Source organism: Oncorhynchus kisutch, unplaced genomic scaffold (genome assembly GCF_002021735.2).
Source record: "Oncorhynchus kisutch isolate 150728-3 unplaced genomic scaffold, Okis_V2 Okis04b-Okis11a_hom, whole genome shotgun sequence".
NCBI classification, from domain to species: Eukaryota; Metazoa; Chordata; class Actinopteri; order Salmoniformes; family Salmonidae; genus Oncorhynchus; species Oncorhynchus kisutch.
Genome location: NW_022261981.1, coordinates 6,868,992 through 6,887,599, shown reverse-complemented (window position 1 = coordinate 6,887,599; position 18,608 = coordinate 6,868,992). Strand labels below are relative to the sequence as shown.

The 18,608-nt window shown below is 48.5% G+C and overlaps 1 protein-coding gene across 1 annotated transcript in view; it reads left to right on the top strand.

The window, feature by feature from the left end:
- Positions 1-2,748: 2,748 nt before the first annotated feature.
- Positions 2,749-18,608, top strand: part of LOC116359714 (janus kinase and microtubule-interacting protein 3-like) — an 83,560-nt gene continuing 67,700 nt past the window's right edge. Inside the window, exon 1 of the mRNA XM_031813056.1 lies at positions 2,749-2,879. The gene's annotated coding sequence lies outside the window, so the exon portion shown is untranslated. The remainder of the gene's footprint in view (positions 2,880-18,608) is intronic.

Sequence of the window (18,608 nt, the reverse complement as noted above, 5' to 3'; positions counted from 1 at the left end):
CTGTATCCTCCATCAGTATTCCATCACAATGACACCCTCCCTCCCCTGTAACCTCCATCAGTATTCCATCACAATGACACCCTCCCTCCCCTGTAACCTCTATCAGTATTCCATCACAATGACACCCTCCCTCCCCTGTATCCTCCATCAGTATTCCATCACAATGACACCCCTCCCTCCCCTGTAACCTCCATCAGTATTCCATCACAATGACACCCTCCCTCCCCTGTAACCTCTATCAGTATTCCATCACAATGACACCCTCCCTCCCCTGTAACCTCCATCAGTATTCCATCACAATGACACCCTCCCTCCCCTGTAACCTCTATCAGTATTCCATCACAATGACACCCTCCCTCCCCTGTATCCTCCATCAGTATTCCATCACAATGACACCCTCCCTCCCCTGTATCCTCCATCAGTATTCCATCACAATGACACCCTCCCTCCCCTGTAACCTCTATCAGTATTCCATCACAATGACACCCTCCCTCCCCTGTAACCTCTATCAGTATTCCATCACAATGACACCCTCCCTCCCCTGTAACCTCTATCAGTATTCCATCACAATGACACCCTCCCTCCCCTGTAACCTCCATCAGTATTCCATCACAATGACACCCCTCCCTCCCCTGCATCCAAATCAGTATTCCATCACAATGACACCCTCCCTCCCCTGTAACCTCCATCAGTATTCCATCACAATGACACCCTCCCTCCCCTGTATCCTCCATCAGTATTCCATCACAATGACACCCTCCCTCCCCTGTAACCTCCATCAGTATTCCATCACAACGACACCCTCCCTCCCCTGTATCCTCCATCAGTATTCCATCACAACGGCACCCTCCCTCCCCTGTAACCTCCATCAGTATTCCATCACAACGGCACCCTCCCTCCCCTGTAACCTCCATCAGTATTCCATCACAACGGCACCCTCCCTCCCCTGTAACCTCCATCAGTATTCCATCACAACGACACCCTCCCTCCCCTGTAACCTCTATCAGTATTCCATCACAACGGCACCCTCCCTCCCCTGTGTCCTCTATCAGATAAGAGATGCAGACAGATAATACCACAGGCCTGGCTGAATACACCCTGGCCACATATAACAGCCTGAAATCACTGACATCTCTGGTCAAAGTAGCTCTTTATGTTGAGATGTAAAAACGATTCCTCATCATTGTAATACTATAAATAAATGAACACCCATGTTGCTCCTGATGGGTCCCCGTCTCTCCTCTCTCTCAATTCAATTTAAAGGGCTTTATTGGCATGGGAAACATATGTTAACATGGTGGTGTTTGTTCTCTCTCTGTAGTGACGTGTCTGTGTGCTGTGGAGGAATGGAGCTGCTCTGACCCTGCAGGGGCCAGGGGGTGTTTGGAGCTGGGCTAGAGCCTGACGGAGACCAGGGGGATGTCTGGAGCTGGGCTAGAGCCTGACGGAGACCAGGGGGATGTCTGGAGCTGGGATGGAGCCTGATGGAGAACAAGGGGGTGTCTGGAGCTGGGCTAGAGCCTGACGTAGGCCAGGAGGTGTCTGGAGCTGGGCTAGAGCCTGACGGAGGCCAAGGGGGTGTCTGGAGCTGGGCTAGAGCCTGACGGAGACAAGGGGGATGTCTGGAGCTGGGCTAGAGCCTGATGGAGACCAAGGGGGTGTCTGGAGCTGGGCTAGAGCCTGACGGAGGCCAAGGGGGTGTCTGGAGCTGGGCTAGAGCCTGACGGAGTCCAAGGGTGTGTCTGGAGCTGGGCTAGAGCCTGACGGAGACCAAGGGGGTGTCTGGAGCTGGGCTAGAGCCTGACGTAGGCCAGGGGTGTCTGGAGCTGAGCTAGACCCTGCAGAGGGGTGTCTGGAGCTGGGCTAGAGCCTACAGGGGCCAAGGGGTGTCTGGAGCTGGGCTAGAGCCTGACGGAGGCCAAGGGGGTGTTCTAGAGCTGGGCTAGAGTCTCACGGAGGCCAAGGGGGTGTCTGGAGTTGGGCTAGAGCCTGACGGAGGCCAGGGGGTGTCTGGAGCTGGGCTAGAGCCTGCAGGGGCCAGGGGGTGTCTGGAGCTGGGCAAGAGCCTGCAGGGGCCAGGGGGTGTCTGGAGCTGGGCTAGAGCCTGACGGAAGCTAGGGGGTGTCTGGAGCTGGGCAGGAGCCTGACGGAGGCTGCATGGAGGCAGGCAGAGACTGGCATTCAACACATCCCCCAGAAGGGGAGCCAAGCTCACAGCTCACAGCACACAGCATACAACACAGAGCATCACTGGCTAGGCACGCAGCATACACACACCCACGCATCCTCCTCCTCCTCTGCCCCCTCCTCCTCCTCTGCCCCCTCCTCCTCCTCCGCTTCCTCCTCCTCCTCCTCCTCCTCCTCCTCCGTCTCCTCCTCCTCCTCCTCTGCTTCCTGTCTCCTACCGGCTGCCTGGTTTCCTCTCTCCACCAGGGAGGGCTGTGTGTTCACGGTAAGCATCACAATCCTGCTCTTCCTTCATATCAACTGGATTTTCCCTCTCTCCTCTTTGTGCCTCCTCCCTTTTTGTGATGAATCATTATCCTCTCTCTGCCCTGTGTTATTTCAGGGATTGTGGGTGCTGCTGTATGGGGAGGCTAGTTAGTCAGGGATTGCATGCAGGCAGCCTCCCATCTTTATACTCCATTATCAGAGAGAGCGAGAGAGAGAGAGATGAGGGCTGTGACTCAGGGAAGCAGAACTGGCTGTACGGTAGAGACACTAGAGAGATAGACATGCAGAAGACTGTGTTCGTTTAGGAGAATGTGCCACAGCTCATAGCAGAAAATGGCGATTCTAGCACAGTTCCCCAGCTAAGGCAAGCAAGGGAGCAGACAGACAGACAGCGTTCACGTCACAAACTGGATCATGGTTTTAAGGTTGGTCTAACTCTAATCATACGCTTGTTTGAGTTCCTGTTGGAGAGAGGTAGAGAGAGAGAGGTAGAGGTATGGCAGAGAATGCTGCAGGGTGGAGCTGTTGCATACATCATTCTGCTATCTGTAGGTGTGATGTGTATTTGTGACTGTGATGTGTAACTGTGACTGTGTTGTGTATCTGTGACTGTGATGTGTATTTGTGACTGTGATGTGTATCTGTGACTGTGTTGTGTATCTGTGACTGTGTTGTGTATCTGTGACTGTGATGTGTATCTGTGACTGTGATGTGTATCTGTGACTGTGATGTGTATCTGTGACTGTGGCGTGTATCTGTGACTGTGATGTGTATCTGTGACTGTGATCTGTATCTGTGACTGTGATCTGTATCTGTGACTGTGATGTGTATCTGTGACTGTGATCTGTGACTGTGGCGTGTATCTGTGACTGTGATGTGTGTCTGTGACTGTGGTGTGTGTCTGTCAGATAGCTTGTTGTTCTTCAGTATAATGGTAATGAGGATGTATGTGGGCCTTGTTGTGTGTTAAACCTCTCTGTTAGTAGAAGCTGCCGCAGCATCTCTCTCTCTCTCTCTCTCTCTATGTAAAACAATATGGGTCCAGCCAGCCAGAAATGTTGGTGGGGTCGCTCCAGTCTCTGCCAGCCAAAGATGTTGGTCGGGTAGCTCCTGTCTCTGCCAGCCAGAGATGTTGTTCGGGTCGCTCCAGTCTCTGCCAGCCAGAGATGTTGGTCGGGTCGCTCCAGTCTCTGCCAGCCAGAGATGTTAGTCGGGTCGCTCCAGTCTCTGCCAGCCAGAGATGTTAGTCGGGTCGCTCCAGTCTCTGTCAGCCAGAGATGTTGGTCGGGTCGCTCCAGTCTCTGTCAGCCAGAGATGTTAGTCGGGTCGCTCCAGTCTCTGTCAGCCAGAGATGTTGATCGGGTCGCTCCAGTCTCTGTCAGCCAGAGATGTTGTTCGGGGTCGCTCCAGTCTCTGCCAGCCAGAGATGTTAGTCGGGTCGCTCCAGTCTCTGCCAGCCAGAGATGTTAGTCGGGTCGCTCCAGTCTCTGTCAGCCAGAGATGTTGGTCGGGTCGCTCCAGTCTCTGTCAGCCAGAGATGTTAGTCGGGTCGCTCCAGTCTCTGTCAGCCAGAGATGTTAGTCGGGTCGCTCCAGTCTCTGCCAGCCAGAGATGTTAGTTGGGTCGCTCCAGTCTCTGCCAGCCAGAGATGATGTAATTATTTTGACAGGTGCAAGATCCAAAACTGCCTGCAATTTGTATGTAACTTTGTTTGTCACATGTCGAATATACAGTGAAATGCTTAGTTTACAAGCCCTTAACCAACAGTTAACAGTTCAAGAAGAATTAAGAAAATATTTATCAAATAAACTAAAGTTAAACATTTATAAAAAATGAACACAATAAAATAACAATAACGAGTCTATATACAGGGGGTACCGGTACATAGTCAATGTGGAGGCTATATACAGGGGGTACCGGTACAGAGTCAATGTGGAGGCTATATACAGGGGGTACTGGTACAGAGTCAGTGTGGAGGCTATATACAGGGGGTACCGGTACAGAGTCAATGTGGAGGCTATATACAGGGGGTTCCAGTACAGAGTCAGTGTGGAGGCTATATACAGGGGGGTACCGGTACAGAGTCAATGTGGAGGCTATATACAGGGGGTTCCAGTACAGAGTCAATGTGGAGGCTATATACAGGGGGTTCCAGTACAGAGTCAATGTGGAGGCTATATACAGGGGGTACCGGTACAGAGTCAGTGTGCAGGGGTACAAGTTAGTTGAGGTCATTTGTACATGTAGGTACAGTTGAAAACCTACTGTAGTTTCAACTAGCCTACCTGGTTAAATAAAGGGTGAAATGAAAGGTAGGGGTGGAGTGACTGTGTAAAGATAATAAACAGTGAGTAGCAGCAGTGTACAAAACAAATGGAGGGGGGGGCATTTGATTAGGTGTTCAGGAGTCTGATGGCTTCGGGGTAGGAGCTGTTAAGGAGCCTTTTGGACCCAGACTTGGTGCTCCGGTACCACTTACCGCCGTGTGGTAGCAGAGAACACAGTCTATGACTTTGATGGTCTTTCCGGAGTTTGATAGAATGACACAGCATTTTATATAGGTCCTGGATGGTGACTTATAGCATGTTAAGGATGTACATATTGTAGTTGTTCTGGGTACGTTCATGTGTGTAGAGATGGTTGAAACATATTGTAGTTGTTCATGTGTGTAGAGACAGTTGAAACATATTGTAGTTCTGGGTATGTTCATGTGTGTAGAGACAGTTGAAAGATATTGTAGTTGTTCATGTGTGTAGAGACAGTTGAAACATATTGTAGTTGTTCATGTATGTAGAGACAGTTGAAACATATTGTAGTTGTTCATGTATGTAGAGACAGTTGAAACATACTGTAGTTGTTCTGGGTATGTTCATGTGTGTAGAGATGGTTGAAACATACAGTAGTTGTTCTGGGTATGTTCAGAACAACTCTGTGGTCTCTGTGGTGGGGTAGTTAGTCACCCTTATTACAGAACAACTCTGTGGTCTCTGTGGTGGGGTAGTTAGTCACCCTTATTACAGAACAACTCTGTGGTCTCTGTGGTGGGGTAGTTAGTCACCCTTATTACAGAACAACTCTGTGGTGGGGTAGTTAGTCACCCTTATTACAGAACAACTCTCTGGTGGGGTAGTTAGTCACCCTTATTACAGAACAACTCTCTGGTGGGGTAGTTAGTCACCCTTATTACAGAACAACTCTGTGGTGGGGTAGTTAGTCACCGTTAATACAGAACAACTCTGTGGTCTCTGTGGTGGGGTAGTTAGTCACCCTTATTACAGAACAACTCTCTGGTGGGGTAGTTAGTCACCCTTATTACAGAACAACTCTCTGGTGGGGTAGTTAGTCACCCTTATTACAGAACAACTCTCTGGTGGGGTAGTTAATCACCGTTAATACAGAACAACTCTGTGGTCTCTGTGGTGGGGTAGTTAGTCACCCTTATTACAGAACAACTCTGTGGTGGGGTAGTTAATCACCGTTAATACAGAACAACTCTGTGGTCTCTGTGGTGGGGTAGTTAGTCACCCTTATTACAGAACAACTCTCTGGTGGGGTAGTTAGTCACCCTTATTACAGAACAACTCTGTGGTGGGGTAGTTAGTCACCCTTATTACAGAACAACTCTCTGGTGGGGTAGTTAGTCACCCTTATTACAGAACAACTCTCTGGTGGGGTAGTTAGTCACCCTTATTACAGAACAACTCTGTGGTGGGGTAGTTAGTCACCCTTATTACAGAACAACTCTGTGGTGGGGTAGTTAATCACCGTTAATACAGAACAACTCTGTGGTGGGGTAGTTAGTCACCCTTATTACAGAACAACTCTCTGGTGGGGTAGTTAGTCACCCTTATTACAGAACAACTCTCTGGTGGGGTAGTTAGTCACCCTTATTACAGAACAACTCTGTGGTGGGGTAGTTAGTCACCCTTATTACAGAACAACTCTGTGGTGGGGTAGTTAGTCACCCTTATTACAGAACAACTCTGTGGTGGGGTAGTTAGTCACCCTTATAACGTTGTTACTTTACAGCCTTATTCTAAAATGGATTACATTAAAAAGAATCCTCAGCCATATAAAGACAACATCCCATAATGACAAAGCAAAAACAGGTTTTTAGAAACAGAAATACCTTATTTACAGAAGTATTCAGACCCTTTGCTACGAGACTCAAAATTGAGCTCAGGTGCATCCTGTTTCCATTGATCATCCTTGAGATGTTTCTATAACTTGATTGGAGTCCACCTGTGGTAAATTCAATTGATTTGGACATGATTTGGAAAGGCTATACACCTGTCTATATAAGGTCCCACAGTTGACAGTGCTTGACAGAGCAAAAACCAAGCCATGAGGTAGAACCCTTTTGTGTTCCATGTAGAACTCTTTCTACAGAGGGTTCTACCTGGAACCCAAAAGGGTTCTACCAGGAACCCAAAAGGGTTCTCATACAGGGACAGACAAAGACCCCTTTTTTTTCTAAGAGTGTAGAACAGGGTTATGGCTTTGAGAATAAGTCAAGCTGGGATTAAGGTTTGTATTCATAGTTCAACTATAATGACCAGCAAAATACACCTCTCTCTCTTCTCACCTCACCAAGAGAAGCATGCTGGTGCCTGGGAGGTTTAGGTTGTAACAGACACAACACACCTCTCTCTCTTCTCTCCTCACCAAGAGAAGCATGCTGGTGCCTGGGAGGTTTAGGTTGTAACAGACACAACACACCTCTCTCTCTTCTCTCCTCACCAAGAGAAGCATGCTGGTGCCTGGGAGGTTTAGGTTGTAACAGACACAACACACCTCTCTCTCTTCTCACCTCACCAAGAGAAGCATGCTGGTGCCTGGGAGGTTTAGGTTGTGACAGACACAACACACCTCTCTCTCTTCTCTCCTCACCAAGAGAAGCATGCTGGTGCCTGGGAGGTTTAGGTTGTAACAGACACAACACACCTCTCTCTCTTCTCACCTCACCAAGAGAAGCATGCTGGTGCCTGGGAGGTTTAGGTTGTGACAGACACAACACACCTCTCTCTCTTCTCACCTCACCAAGAGAAGCATGCTGGTGCCTGGGAGGTTTAGGTTGTGACAGACACAACACACCTCTCTCTCTTCTCACCTCACCAAGAAAAGCATGCTGGTGCCTGGGAGGTTTAGGTTGTGACAGACACAACACACCTCTCTCTCTTCTCTCCTCACCAAGAGAAGCATGCTGGTGCCTGGGAGGTTTAGGTTGTAACAGACACAACACACCTCTCTCTCTTCTCACCTCACCAAGAGAAGCATGCTGGTGCCTGGGAGGTTTAGGTTGTAACAGACACAACACACCTCTCTCTCTTCTCACCTCACCAAGAGAAGCATGCTGGTGCCTGGGAGGTTTAGGTTGTGACAGACACAACACACCTCTCTCTCTTCTCACCTCACCAAGAGAAGCATGCTGGTGCCTGGGAGGTTTAGGTTGTGACAGACACAACACACCTCTCTCTCTTCTCACCTCACCAAGAGAAGCATGCTGGTGCCTGGGAGGTTTAGGTTGTGACAGACACAACACACCTCTCTCTCTTCTCACCTCACCAAAATAAGCATGCTGGTGCCTGGGAGGTTTAGGTTGTGACAGACACAACACACCTCTCTCTCTTCTCACCTAAACCAAGAGAAGCATGCTGGTGCCTGGGAGGTTTAGGTTGTGACAGACACAACACACCTCTCTCTCTTCTCACCTAAACCAAGAGAAGCATGCTGGTGCCTGGGAGGTTTATGTTGTGACAGACACAACACACATCTCTCTCTTCTCACCTAAACCAAGAGAAGCATGCTGGTGCCTGGGAGGTTTAGGTTGTGACAGACACAACACACCTCTCTCTCTTCTCACCTAAACCAAGAGAAGCATGCTGGTGCCTGGGAGGTTTAGGTTGTGACAGACACAACACACCTCTCTCTCTTCTCACCTAAACCAAGAGAAGCATGCTGGTGCCTGGGAGGTTTAGATTGTGACAGACACAACACACCTCTCTCTCTTCTCTCCTCACCAAGAGAAGCATGCTGGTGCCTGGGAGGTTTAATTTGTGACAGACACAACACACCTCTCTCTCTTCTCTCCTAACCAAGAGAAGCATGCTGGTGCCTGGGAGGTTTAATTTGTGACAGACACAACACACCTCTCTCTCTTCTCACCTAAACCAAGAGAAGCATGCTGGTGCCTGGGAGGTTTAGGTTGTGACAGACACAACACACCTCTCTCTCTTCTCACCTCACCAAGAGAAGCATGCTGGTGCCTGGAAGGTTTAGGTTGTGACAGACACAACACACCTCTCTCTCTTCTCACCTCACCAAGAGAAGCATGCTGATGCCTGGGAGGTTTAGGTTGTGACAGACACAACACACCTCTCTCTCTTCTCACCTAAACCAAGAGAAGCATGCTGGTGCCTGGGAGGTTTAGGTTGTGACAGACACAACACACCTCTCTCTCTTCTCACCTCACCAAGAGAAGCATGCTGGTGCCTGGGAGGTTTAGGTTGTGACAGACACAACACACCTCTCTCTCTTCTCTCCTAACCAAGAGAAGCATGCTGGTGCCTGGGAGGTTTAATTTGTGACAGACACAACACACCTCTCTCTCTTCTCACCTCACCAAGAGAAGCATGCTGGTGCCTGGGAGGTTTAGGTTGTGACAGACACAACACACCTCTCTCTCTTCTCACCTCACCAAGAGAAGCATGCTGGTGCCTGGGAGGTTTAGGTTGTGACAGACACAACACACCTCTCTCTCTTCTCACCTAAACCAAGAGAAGCATGCTGGTGCCTGGGAGGTTTAGGTTGTGACAGACACAACACACCTCTCTCTCTTCTCACCTCACCAAGAGAAGCATGCTGGTGCCTGGGAGGTTTAGGTTGTGACAGACACAACACACCTCTCTCTCTTCTCACCTCACCAAGAGAAGCATGCTGGTGCCTGGGAGGTTTAGGTTGTGACAGACACAACACACCTCTCTCTCTTCTCACCTCACCAAGAGAAGCATGCTGGTGCCTGGGAGGTTTAGGTTGTGACAGACACAACACACCTCTCTCTCTTCTCACCTCACCAAGAGAAGCATGCTGGTGCCTGGGAGGTTTAGGTTGTGACAGACACAACACACCTCTCTCTCTTCTCACCTCACCAAGAGAAGCATGCTGGTGCCTGGGAGGTTTAGGTTGTGACAGACACAACACACCTCTCTCTCTTCTCACCTCACCAAGAGAAGCATGCTGGTGCCTGGGAGGTTTAGGTTGTGACAGATGATTTTCTCTTCCCCTCTGCTGTCAGGGTGATATGCTTGTATTTCTGTCTGTAGTTTAGATGTGTAGTTTTAGTTGGTACAGTACAGTACAGCAGTATTAAATGCTGTCAGGGTGATATACTTGTATTTGTGTCTGTAGTTTAGATGTGTAGTTTTAGTTGGTTCAGTACAGTACAGCAGTATTAAATGTTTGCATGGCTGGCAGTATGAATAAATATAAAATGAGGAACCTTCCTCCTATGACAGCATCCCAGGGAGACATGCTCATTAAACAAATGCTGTATCAGCTAGCCTGACACACACACACACACACACACACACACACACACACACACACACACACACACACACACACACACACACACACACACACACACACACACACACACACACACACACACACACACACACACACACACACACACACACACACACACACACACACACACACACACACACACACACACATCTCTCTCTACTGCACCTGCTGTCTCAACCTCTAAATGCTTGGCTATGAAAAACCAACTGTCAACTAGCTAGCAGTGTGATCAGAGGTGTTAGACTAGCTAACAGTGTGTTCAGAGATTTTAGACTAGCTAGCAGTGTGTTCAGAGATTTTAGACTAGCTAGCAGTGTGTTCAGAGATTTTAGACTAGCTAGCAGTGTGATCAGAGGTTTTAGACTAGATAGCAGTGTGTTCAGAGGTTTTAGACTAGATAGCAGTGCTAGCAGCTAGCAGTGTGATCAGAGGTCTTAGACTAGCTAGCAGGTGTTAGACTAGGTATCAGGTGTTAGACTAGGTATCAGGTGTTAGACTAGGTATCAGGTGTTAGACTAGGTATCAGATGATAGACTAGGTATCAGGTGATAGACTAGGTATCAGGTGTTAGACTAGGTATCAGGTGTTAGACTAGGTATCAGGTGATAGACTAGGTATCAGGTGTTAGACTAGGTATCAGGTGTTAGACTAGGTATCAGGTGTCAGACTAGGTATCAGGTGATAGACTAGGTATCAGGTGTTAGACTAGGAATCAGATGATAGACTAGGTATCAGAAGTTAGACTAGGTATCAGAAGTTAGACTAGGTATCAGGTGATAGACTAGGTATCAGGTGTTAGACTAGGTATCTGTGTGATCAGAGGTGTTAGACTAGGTATCAGAAGTTAGACTAGGTATCAGATGTTAGACTAGGTATCAGATGATAGACTAGGTATCATGTGTTAGACTAGGTATCTGTGTGATCAGAGGTGTTAGACTAGGTATCAGAAGTTAGACTAGGTATCAGATGTTAGACTAGGTATCAGCTGATAGACTAGGTATCAGATGATAGACTAGGTATCAGGTGTTAGACTAGGTATCAGATGTTAGACTAGGTATCAGGTGTTAGACGAGGTATCAGGTGATATACTAGGTATCAGATGTTAGACTAGGTATCAGATGTTAGACTAGCTATCAGGTGTTAGACTAGCTAGCAGGTGTTAGACTAGGTATCTGTGTGATCAGAGATGGTAGACTAGGTATCAGGTGTTAGACTAGGTATCAGGTGTTAGACTAGGTATCAGGTGTTAGACTAGGTATCAGGTGATAGACTAGGTATCTGTGTGATCAGACGTGTTAAACTATGTATCCAGGGTGGGTTGTGTCCCAAATGGCACCCTATTCCCTATATAGTGCACTACTTTAGACCTGACCCTATTCCCTATAGCACTACTATCTCCATAGGGCTCTGGCCAAAAGTAGCACTCAAGATAGTGTGCCAATTCCCAATCTTGTCCTCAAACCATCACCTTATCATTTATGTACTCAACTAGGTAAGTCAGTTAAGAACAAATTCTTATTTACAATGACCGCCTATCGGGGAACAGTGGGTTAAACTGCCTTGTTCAGGGGCAGAATGACAGATCGAATGTCAGCTCTGAGATTCGATCTAGCAACCTTTCCGTTACTGGCCCAACGCTCTAACCACTAGGCTACCTGCCGCCCCAGTTCACAATTGGCTCATTCACCCCCCCCTCCTCTCCCCTGTCACTATTCCCCAGGTCGTTGCTGTAGAAGAGAATGTGTTCTCAGTCAACTGACCTGGTAAAATAGATAAACATACAGTAAAATAAGGGTTCAATCAATAAAGATACAGGCATTAGTGTGCAGCTCACATCCCTCCTCTCCTCCTCCTTTATAGCCCTCTGTATCCCTCCTCCTCCTCCTCCTTTATAGCCCTCTGTATCCCTCCTCTCTGTATCCCTCCTCTCCTCCTCCTCTCTGTATCCCTCCTCCTCCTCCTCCTTTATAGCCCTCTGTATCCCTCCTCTCCTCCTCCTTTATAGCCCTCTGTATCCCTCCTCTCCTCCTCCTTTATAGCCCTCTGTATTCCTCCTCTCTGTATCCCTCCTCTCCTCCTCCTTTATAGCCCTCTGTATTCCTCCTCTCTGTATTCCTCCCATCTGTATCCCTCCTCTCTGTATTCCTCCTCTCCTCCTCTCTGTATCCCTCCTCCTCCTCCTTTATAGACCTCTGTATCCCTCCTCTCTGTATCCCTCCTCTCTGTATTCCTCCTCTCTGTATTCCTCCTCTCTGTATTCCTCCTCTCTGTATTCCTCCTCTCTGTATCCCTCCTCTCCTCCTCCTCTCTGTATTCCTCCTCTCTGTATCCCTCCTCTCCTCCTCCTCTCTGTATTCCTCCTCTCTGTATCCCTCCTCTCTGTATTCCTCCTCTCTGTATCCCTCCTCTCTGCATCCCTCCTCTCTGTATCCCTCCTCTCTGTATCCCTCCTCTCCTCCTCCTCTATAGCTCTCTGTATCCATCCTCTCTGTATCCCTCCTCCTTTATAGCTCTCTGTATCCCTCCTCTCCTCCTCTCTGTATCCCTCCTCTCCTCCTCCTCTCTGTATCCCTCCTCTCCTCCTCCTTTATAGCTCTCTGTATCCCTCCTCTCCTCCTCCTTTATAGCTCTCTGTATCCCTCCTCTCCTCCTCCTTTATAGCTCTCTGTATCCCTCCTCTCCTCCTCTGTGTATCCCTCCTCTCCTCCTCCTCTCTGTATCCCTCCTCTCCTCCTCCTTTATAGCTCTCTGTATCCCTCCCTCTCCTCCTCCTTTATAGCTCTCTGTATCCCTCCTCTCCTCCTCCTTTATAGCTCTCTGTATCCCTCCTCTCCTCCTCTCTGTATCCCTCCTCTCCTCCTCCTCTCTGTATCCCTCCTCTCCTCCTCCTTTATAGCTCTCTGTATCCCTCCTCTCCTCCTCCTTTATAGCTCTCTGTATCCCTCCTCTCCTCCTCTCTGTATCCCTCCTCTCCTCCTCCTCTCTGTATCCCTCCTCCTTTATAGCTCTCTGTATCCCTCCTCTCCTCCTCTCTGTATCCCTCCTCTCCTCCTCCTCTCTGTATCCCTCCTCTCCTCCTCCTTTATAGCTCTCTGTATCCCTCCTCTCCTCCTCTCTGTATCCCTCCTCTCCTCCTCCTCTCTGTATCCCTCCTCTCCTCCTCCTTTATAGCTCTCTGTATCCCTCCTCTCTGTATTCCTCCTCTCTGTATTCCTCCTCCCTGTATCCCTCCTCTCTGTATCCCTCCTCTCTGTATCCCTCCTCTCTGTATCCCTCCTCTCTGTATCCCTCCTCCTTTATAGCTCTCTGTATCCCTCCTCTCTGTATTCCTCCTCTCTGTATCCCTCCTCTCTGTATCCCTCCTCTCTGTATCCCTCCTCTCTGTATCCCTCCTCCTTTATAGCTCTCTGTATCCCTCCTCTCCTCCTCCTTTATAGCTCTCTGTATCCCTCCTCTCCTCCTCCTTTATAGCTCTCTGTATCCCTCCTCTCCTCCTCCTTTATAGCTCTCTGTATTCCTCCTCTCTGTATCCCTCCTCCCTGTATCCCTCCTCTCTGTATCCCTCCTCCTTTATAGCTCTCTGTATCCCTCCTCTCCTCCTCCTTTATAGCTCTCTGTATCCCTCCTCTCCTCCTCCTTTATAGCTCTCTGTATCCCTCCTCTCCTCCTCCTTTATAGCTCTCTGTATTCCTCCTCTCTGTATCCCTCCTCTCTGTATCCCTCCTCTCTGTATCCCTCCTCCTTTATAGCTCTCTGTATCCCTCCTCTCTGTATCCCTCCTCTCTGTATCCCTCCTCTCTGTATCCCTCCTCTCTGTATCCCTCCTCCTTTATAGCTCTCTGTATCCCTCCTCTCCTCCTCCTTTATAGCTCTCTGTATTCCTCCTCTCTGTATCCCTCCTCTCTGTATCACTCCTCTCTGTATTCCTCCTCCTCTCCTCCTCCTCTCTGTATTCCTCCTCCTCTCCTCCTCCTCTCTGTATCCCTCCTCTCTGTATCCCTCCTCTCTGTATCCCTCCTCTCTGTATCCCTCCTCCTTTATAGCTCTCTGTATCCCTCCTCTCTGTATCCCTCCTCTCTGCATTCCTCCTCTCTGTATTCCTCCTCTCTGTATCCCTCCCCTCTGTATCCCTCCTCCTTTATAGCTCTCTGTATCCCTCCTCTCTGTATTCCTCCTCTCTGTATTCCTCCTCTCTGTATCCCTCCTCTCTGTATCCCTCCTCTCTGTATTCCTCCTCTCTGTATCCCTCCTCTCTGTATTCCTCCTCTCTGTATCCCTCCTCTCTGTATCCCTCCTCTCTGTATTCCTCCTCTCTGTATCCCTCCTCTCTGCATTCCTCCTCTCTGTATTCCTCCTCTCTGTATCCCTCCTCTCTGTATTCCTCCTCTCTGCATTCCTCCTCTCTGTATCCCTCCTCTCTGTATCCCTCCTCTCTGTATCCCTCCTCCTCCTCCTCCTTTATTGATCTCTGTATCCCTCCTCTCTGTATCCCTCCTCTCTGTATTCCTCCTCTCTGTATCCCTCCTCTCTGTATCCCTCCTCTCTGTATCCCTCCTCTCTGTATCCCTCCTCTCCTCCTCCTTTATAGCTCTCTGTATCCCTCCTCTCCTCCTCCTTTATAGCCCTCTGTATCCCTCCTCTCCTCCTCCTTTATAGCCCTCTGTATCCCTCCTCTCCTCCTCCTTTATAGCTCTCTGTATCCCTCCTCTCCTCCTCCTCTCTGTATCCCTCCTCTCTGTATCCCTCCTCTCTGTATTCCTCCTCTCTGTATTCCTCCTCTCTGTATCCCTCCTCTCTGTATCCCTCTTCTCTGCATCCCTCCCCTCTGTATCCCTCCTCTCTGTATCCCTCCTCTCTGTATCCCTCCTCTCTGTATCCCTCCTCTCTGTATTCCTCCTCTCTGTATCCCTCCTCCTTTATAGCTCTCTGTATCCCTCCTCCTTTATAGCTCCCTGTATTTCTCCTCCTTTATAGCTCTCTGTATCCCTCCTCCTTTATAGCTCTCTGTATCCCTCCTCCTTTATAGCTCTCTGTATCCCTCCTCCTTTATAGCTCTCTGTATCCCTCCTCCTTTATAGCTCTCTGTATCCCTCCTCTCTGTATCCCTCCTCCTTTATAGCTCTCTGTATCCCTCCTCCTTTATAGCTCTCTGTATCCCTCCTCCTTTATAGCTCTCTGTATTCCTCCTCTCTGCATTCCTCCTCTCTGTATCCCTCCTCTCTGTATCCCTCCTCTCTGTATCCCTCCTCCTCCTCCTCCTCCTTTATTGCTCTCTGTATCCCTCCTCTCTGTATCCCTCCTCTCTGTATTCCTCCTCTCTGTATTCCTCCTCTCTGTATCCCTCCTCTCTGTATCCCTCCTCTCTGTATCCCTCCTCCTCCTCCTCCTTTATAGCTCTCTGTATCCCTCCTCTCCTCCTCCTTTATAGCCCTCTGTATCCCTCCTCTCCTCCTCCTTTATAGCTCTCTGTATCCCTCCTCTCTGTATCCCTCCTCTCCTCCTCCTCTCTGTATTCCTCCTCTCTGTATCCCTCCTCTCCTCCTCCTCTCTGTATTCCTCCTCTCTGTATTCCTCCTCTCTGTATCCCTCCTCTCTGTATCCCTCCTCTCTGTATTCCTCCTCTCTGTATCCCTCCTCTCTGTATCCCTCCTCTCTGTATCCCTCCTCTCTGTATCCCTCCTCTCTGTATTCCTCGTCTCTGTATCCCTCCTCCTCTATAGCTCTCTGTATCCCTCCTCTCTGTATCCCTCCTCCTTTATAGCTCTCTGTATCCCTCCTCCTTTATAGCTCTCTGTATCCCTCCTCTCTGTATTCCTCCTCTCTGTTATCCTCCTCTCCTCCTCCTTTATAGCTCTCTGTATTCCTCCTCTCCTGCTCTGTCTGTCAGAGGTCAGGGTTTGTGAAGGGGAATAGTCATCTGTTACGTGGACTAGATTGTGACAGTACTGGCCTGGTGGGCACTGAGACACAGTAGCATTGGCATGAACACTGTCTGTCTGAGATACAGAACAGCCCAGGGGATATGGTACAGCTTCGCTTGGTCCAGGGGATATGGTACAGCTTCGCTTGGTCCAGGGGATATGGTACAGCTTCGCTTGGTCCAGGAATGAAATGTTTCCGCTCCAATGTCCAATTGTACTGTATTTCTGCGCTGTCAGACAGCTGGTCTTTTGGTAACTGTCAGACAGCCAGTGTTTTGGTAACTGTCAGACAGCCAGTGTTTTGGTAACTGTCAGACAGCTAGTGTTTTGGTAACTGTCAGACAGCTGGTGTTTTGGTAACTGTCAGACAGCTGGTGTTTTGGTAACTGTCAGACAGCCAGTGTTTTGGTAACTGTCAGACAGCTGATGTTTTGGTAACTGTCAGACAGCCAGTGTTTGGTAACTGTCAGACAGCCAGTGTTTTGGTAACTGTCAGACAGCTGATGTTTTGGTAACTGTCACACAGCCAGTGTTTTGGTAACTGTTAGACAGCTGGTGTTTTGGTAACTGTCAGACAGCTGGTGTTTTGGTAACTGTCAGACAGCTGGTGTTTTGGTAACTGTCAGACAGCCAGTGTTTTGGTAACTGTCAGACAGCCAGTGTTTTGGTAACTGTCAGACAGCTGGTGTTTTGGTAACTGTCAGACAGCCGGTGTTTTGGTAACTGTCAGACAGCTGGTGTTTTGGTAACTGTCAGACAGCTAGTGTTTTGGTAACTGTCAGACAGCTGGTGTTTTGGTAACTGTCAGACAGCTGGTGTTTTGGTAACTGTCAGACAGCCAGTGTTTTGGTAACTGTCAGACAGCTGGTGTTTTGGTAACTGTCAGACAGCTGGTGTTTTGGTAACTGTTAGACAGCTGGTGTTTTGGTAACTGTCAGACAGCTGGTGTTTTGGTAACTGTCAGACAGCCAGTGTTTTGGTAACTGTCAGACAGCTGGTGTTTTGGTAACTGTCAGACAGCTAGTGTTTTGGTAACTGTCAGACAGCCAGTGTTTTGGTAACTGTCAGACAGCTGGTGTTTTGGTAACTGTCAGACAGCTGCTGTTTTGGTAACTGTCAGACAGCTGGTGTTTTGGTAACTGTCAGACAGCTAGTGTTTTGGTAACTGTCAGACAGCCAGTGTTTTGGTAACTGTCAGACAGCCAGTGTTTTGGTAACTGTTAGACAGCTAGTGTTTTGGTAACTGTCAGACAGCCAGTGTTTTGGTAACTGTCAGACAGCTGGTGTTTTGGTAACTGTCAGACAGCTGATGTTTTGGTAACTGTCACACAGCTAGTGTTTTGGTAACTGTCAGACAGCCAGTGTTTTTTTGTAACTGTCAGACAGCTGGTGTTTTGGTAACTGTCAGACAGCCAGTGTTTTGGTAACTGTCAGACAGCCAGTGTTTTGGTAACTGTCAGACAGCCAGTGTTTTGGTAATTGTCAGACAGCCAGTGTTTTGGTAACTGTCAGACAGCCAGTGTTTTGGTAACTGTCAGACAGCCAGTGTTTTGGTAACTGTCAGACAGCTGGTGTTTTGGTAACTGTCAGACAGCCAGTGTTTTGGTAACTGTCAGACAGCTGGTGTTTTGGTAACTGTCAGACAGCCGGTGTTTTGGTAACTGTCAGACAGCTGCTGTTTTGGTAACTGTCAGACAGCTAGTGTTTTGGTAACTGTCAGACAGCCAGTGTTTTGGTAACTGTCAGACAGCCAGTGTTTTGGTAACTGTCAGACAGCTGGTGTTTTGGTAACTGTCAGACAGCTGGTGTTTTGGTAACTGTCAGACAGCTAGTGTTTTGGTAACTGTCAGACAGCTGGTGTTTTGGTAACTGTCAGACAGCTGCTGTTTTGGTAACTGTTAGACAGCTGGTGTTTTGGTAACTGTCAGACAGCCGGTGTTTTGGTAACTGTCAGACAGCTGGTGTTTTGGTAACTATCAGACAGCCAGTGTTTTGGTAACTGTCAGACAGCCAGTGTTTTGGTAACTGTCAGACAGCCAGTGTTTTGGTAACTGTCAGACAGCCAGTGTTTTGCTAACTGTCAGACAGCTAGTGTTTTGGTAACTATCAGACAGCTAGTGTTTTGGTAACTGTCAGACAGCTAGTGTTTTGGTAACTGTCAGACAGCCGGTGTTTTGGTAACTGTCAGACAGCCGGTGTTTTGGTAACTGTCAGACAGCTGGTGTTTTGGTAACTGTCAGACAGCTAGTGTTTTGGTAACTGTCAGACAGCTAGTGTTTTGGTAACTGTCAGACAGCTGGTGTTTTGGTAACTGTCAGACAGCTAGTGTTTTGGTAACTGTTAGACAGCTGGTGTTTTGGTAACTGTTAGACAGCTGGTGTTTTGGTAACTGTCAGACAGCCAGTGTTTTGGTAACTGTCAGACAGCCAGTGTTTTGGTAACTGTCAGACAGCTAGTGTTTTGGTAACTGTCAGACAGCCAGTGTTTTGGTAACTGTCAGACAGCTGCTGTTTTGGTAACTGTCAGACAGCCAGTGTTTTGGTAACTGTCAGACAGCCAGTGTTTTGGTAATTGTCAGACAGCTAGTGTTTTGGTAACTGTCAGACAGCCGGTGTTTTGGTAACTGTCAGACAGCCGGTGTTTTGG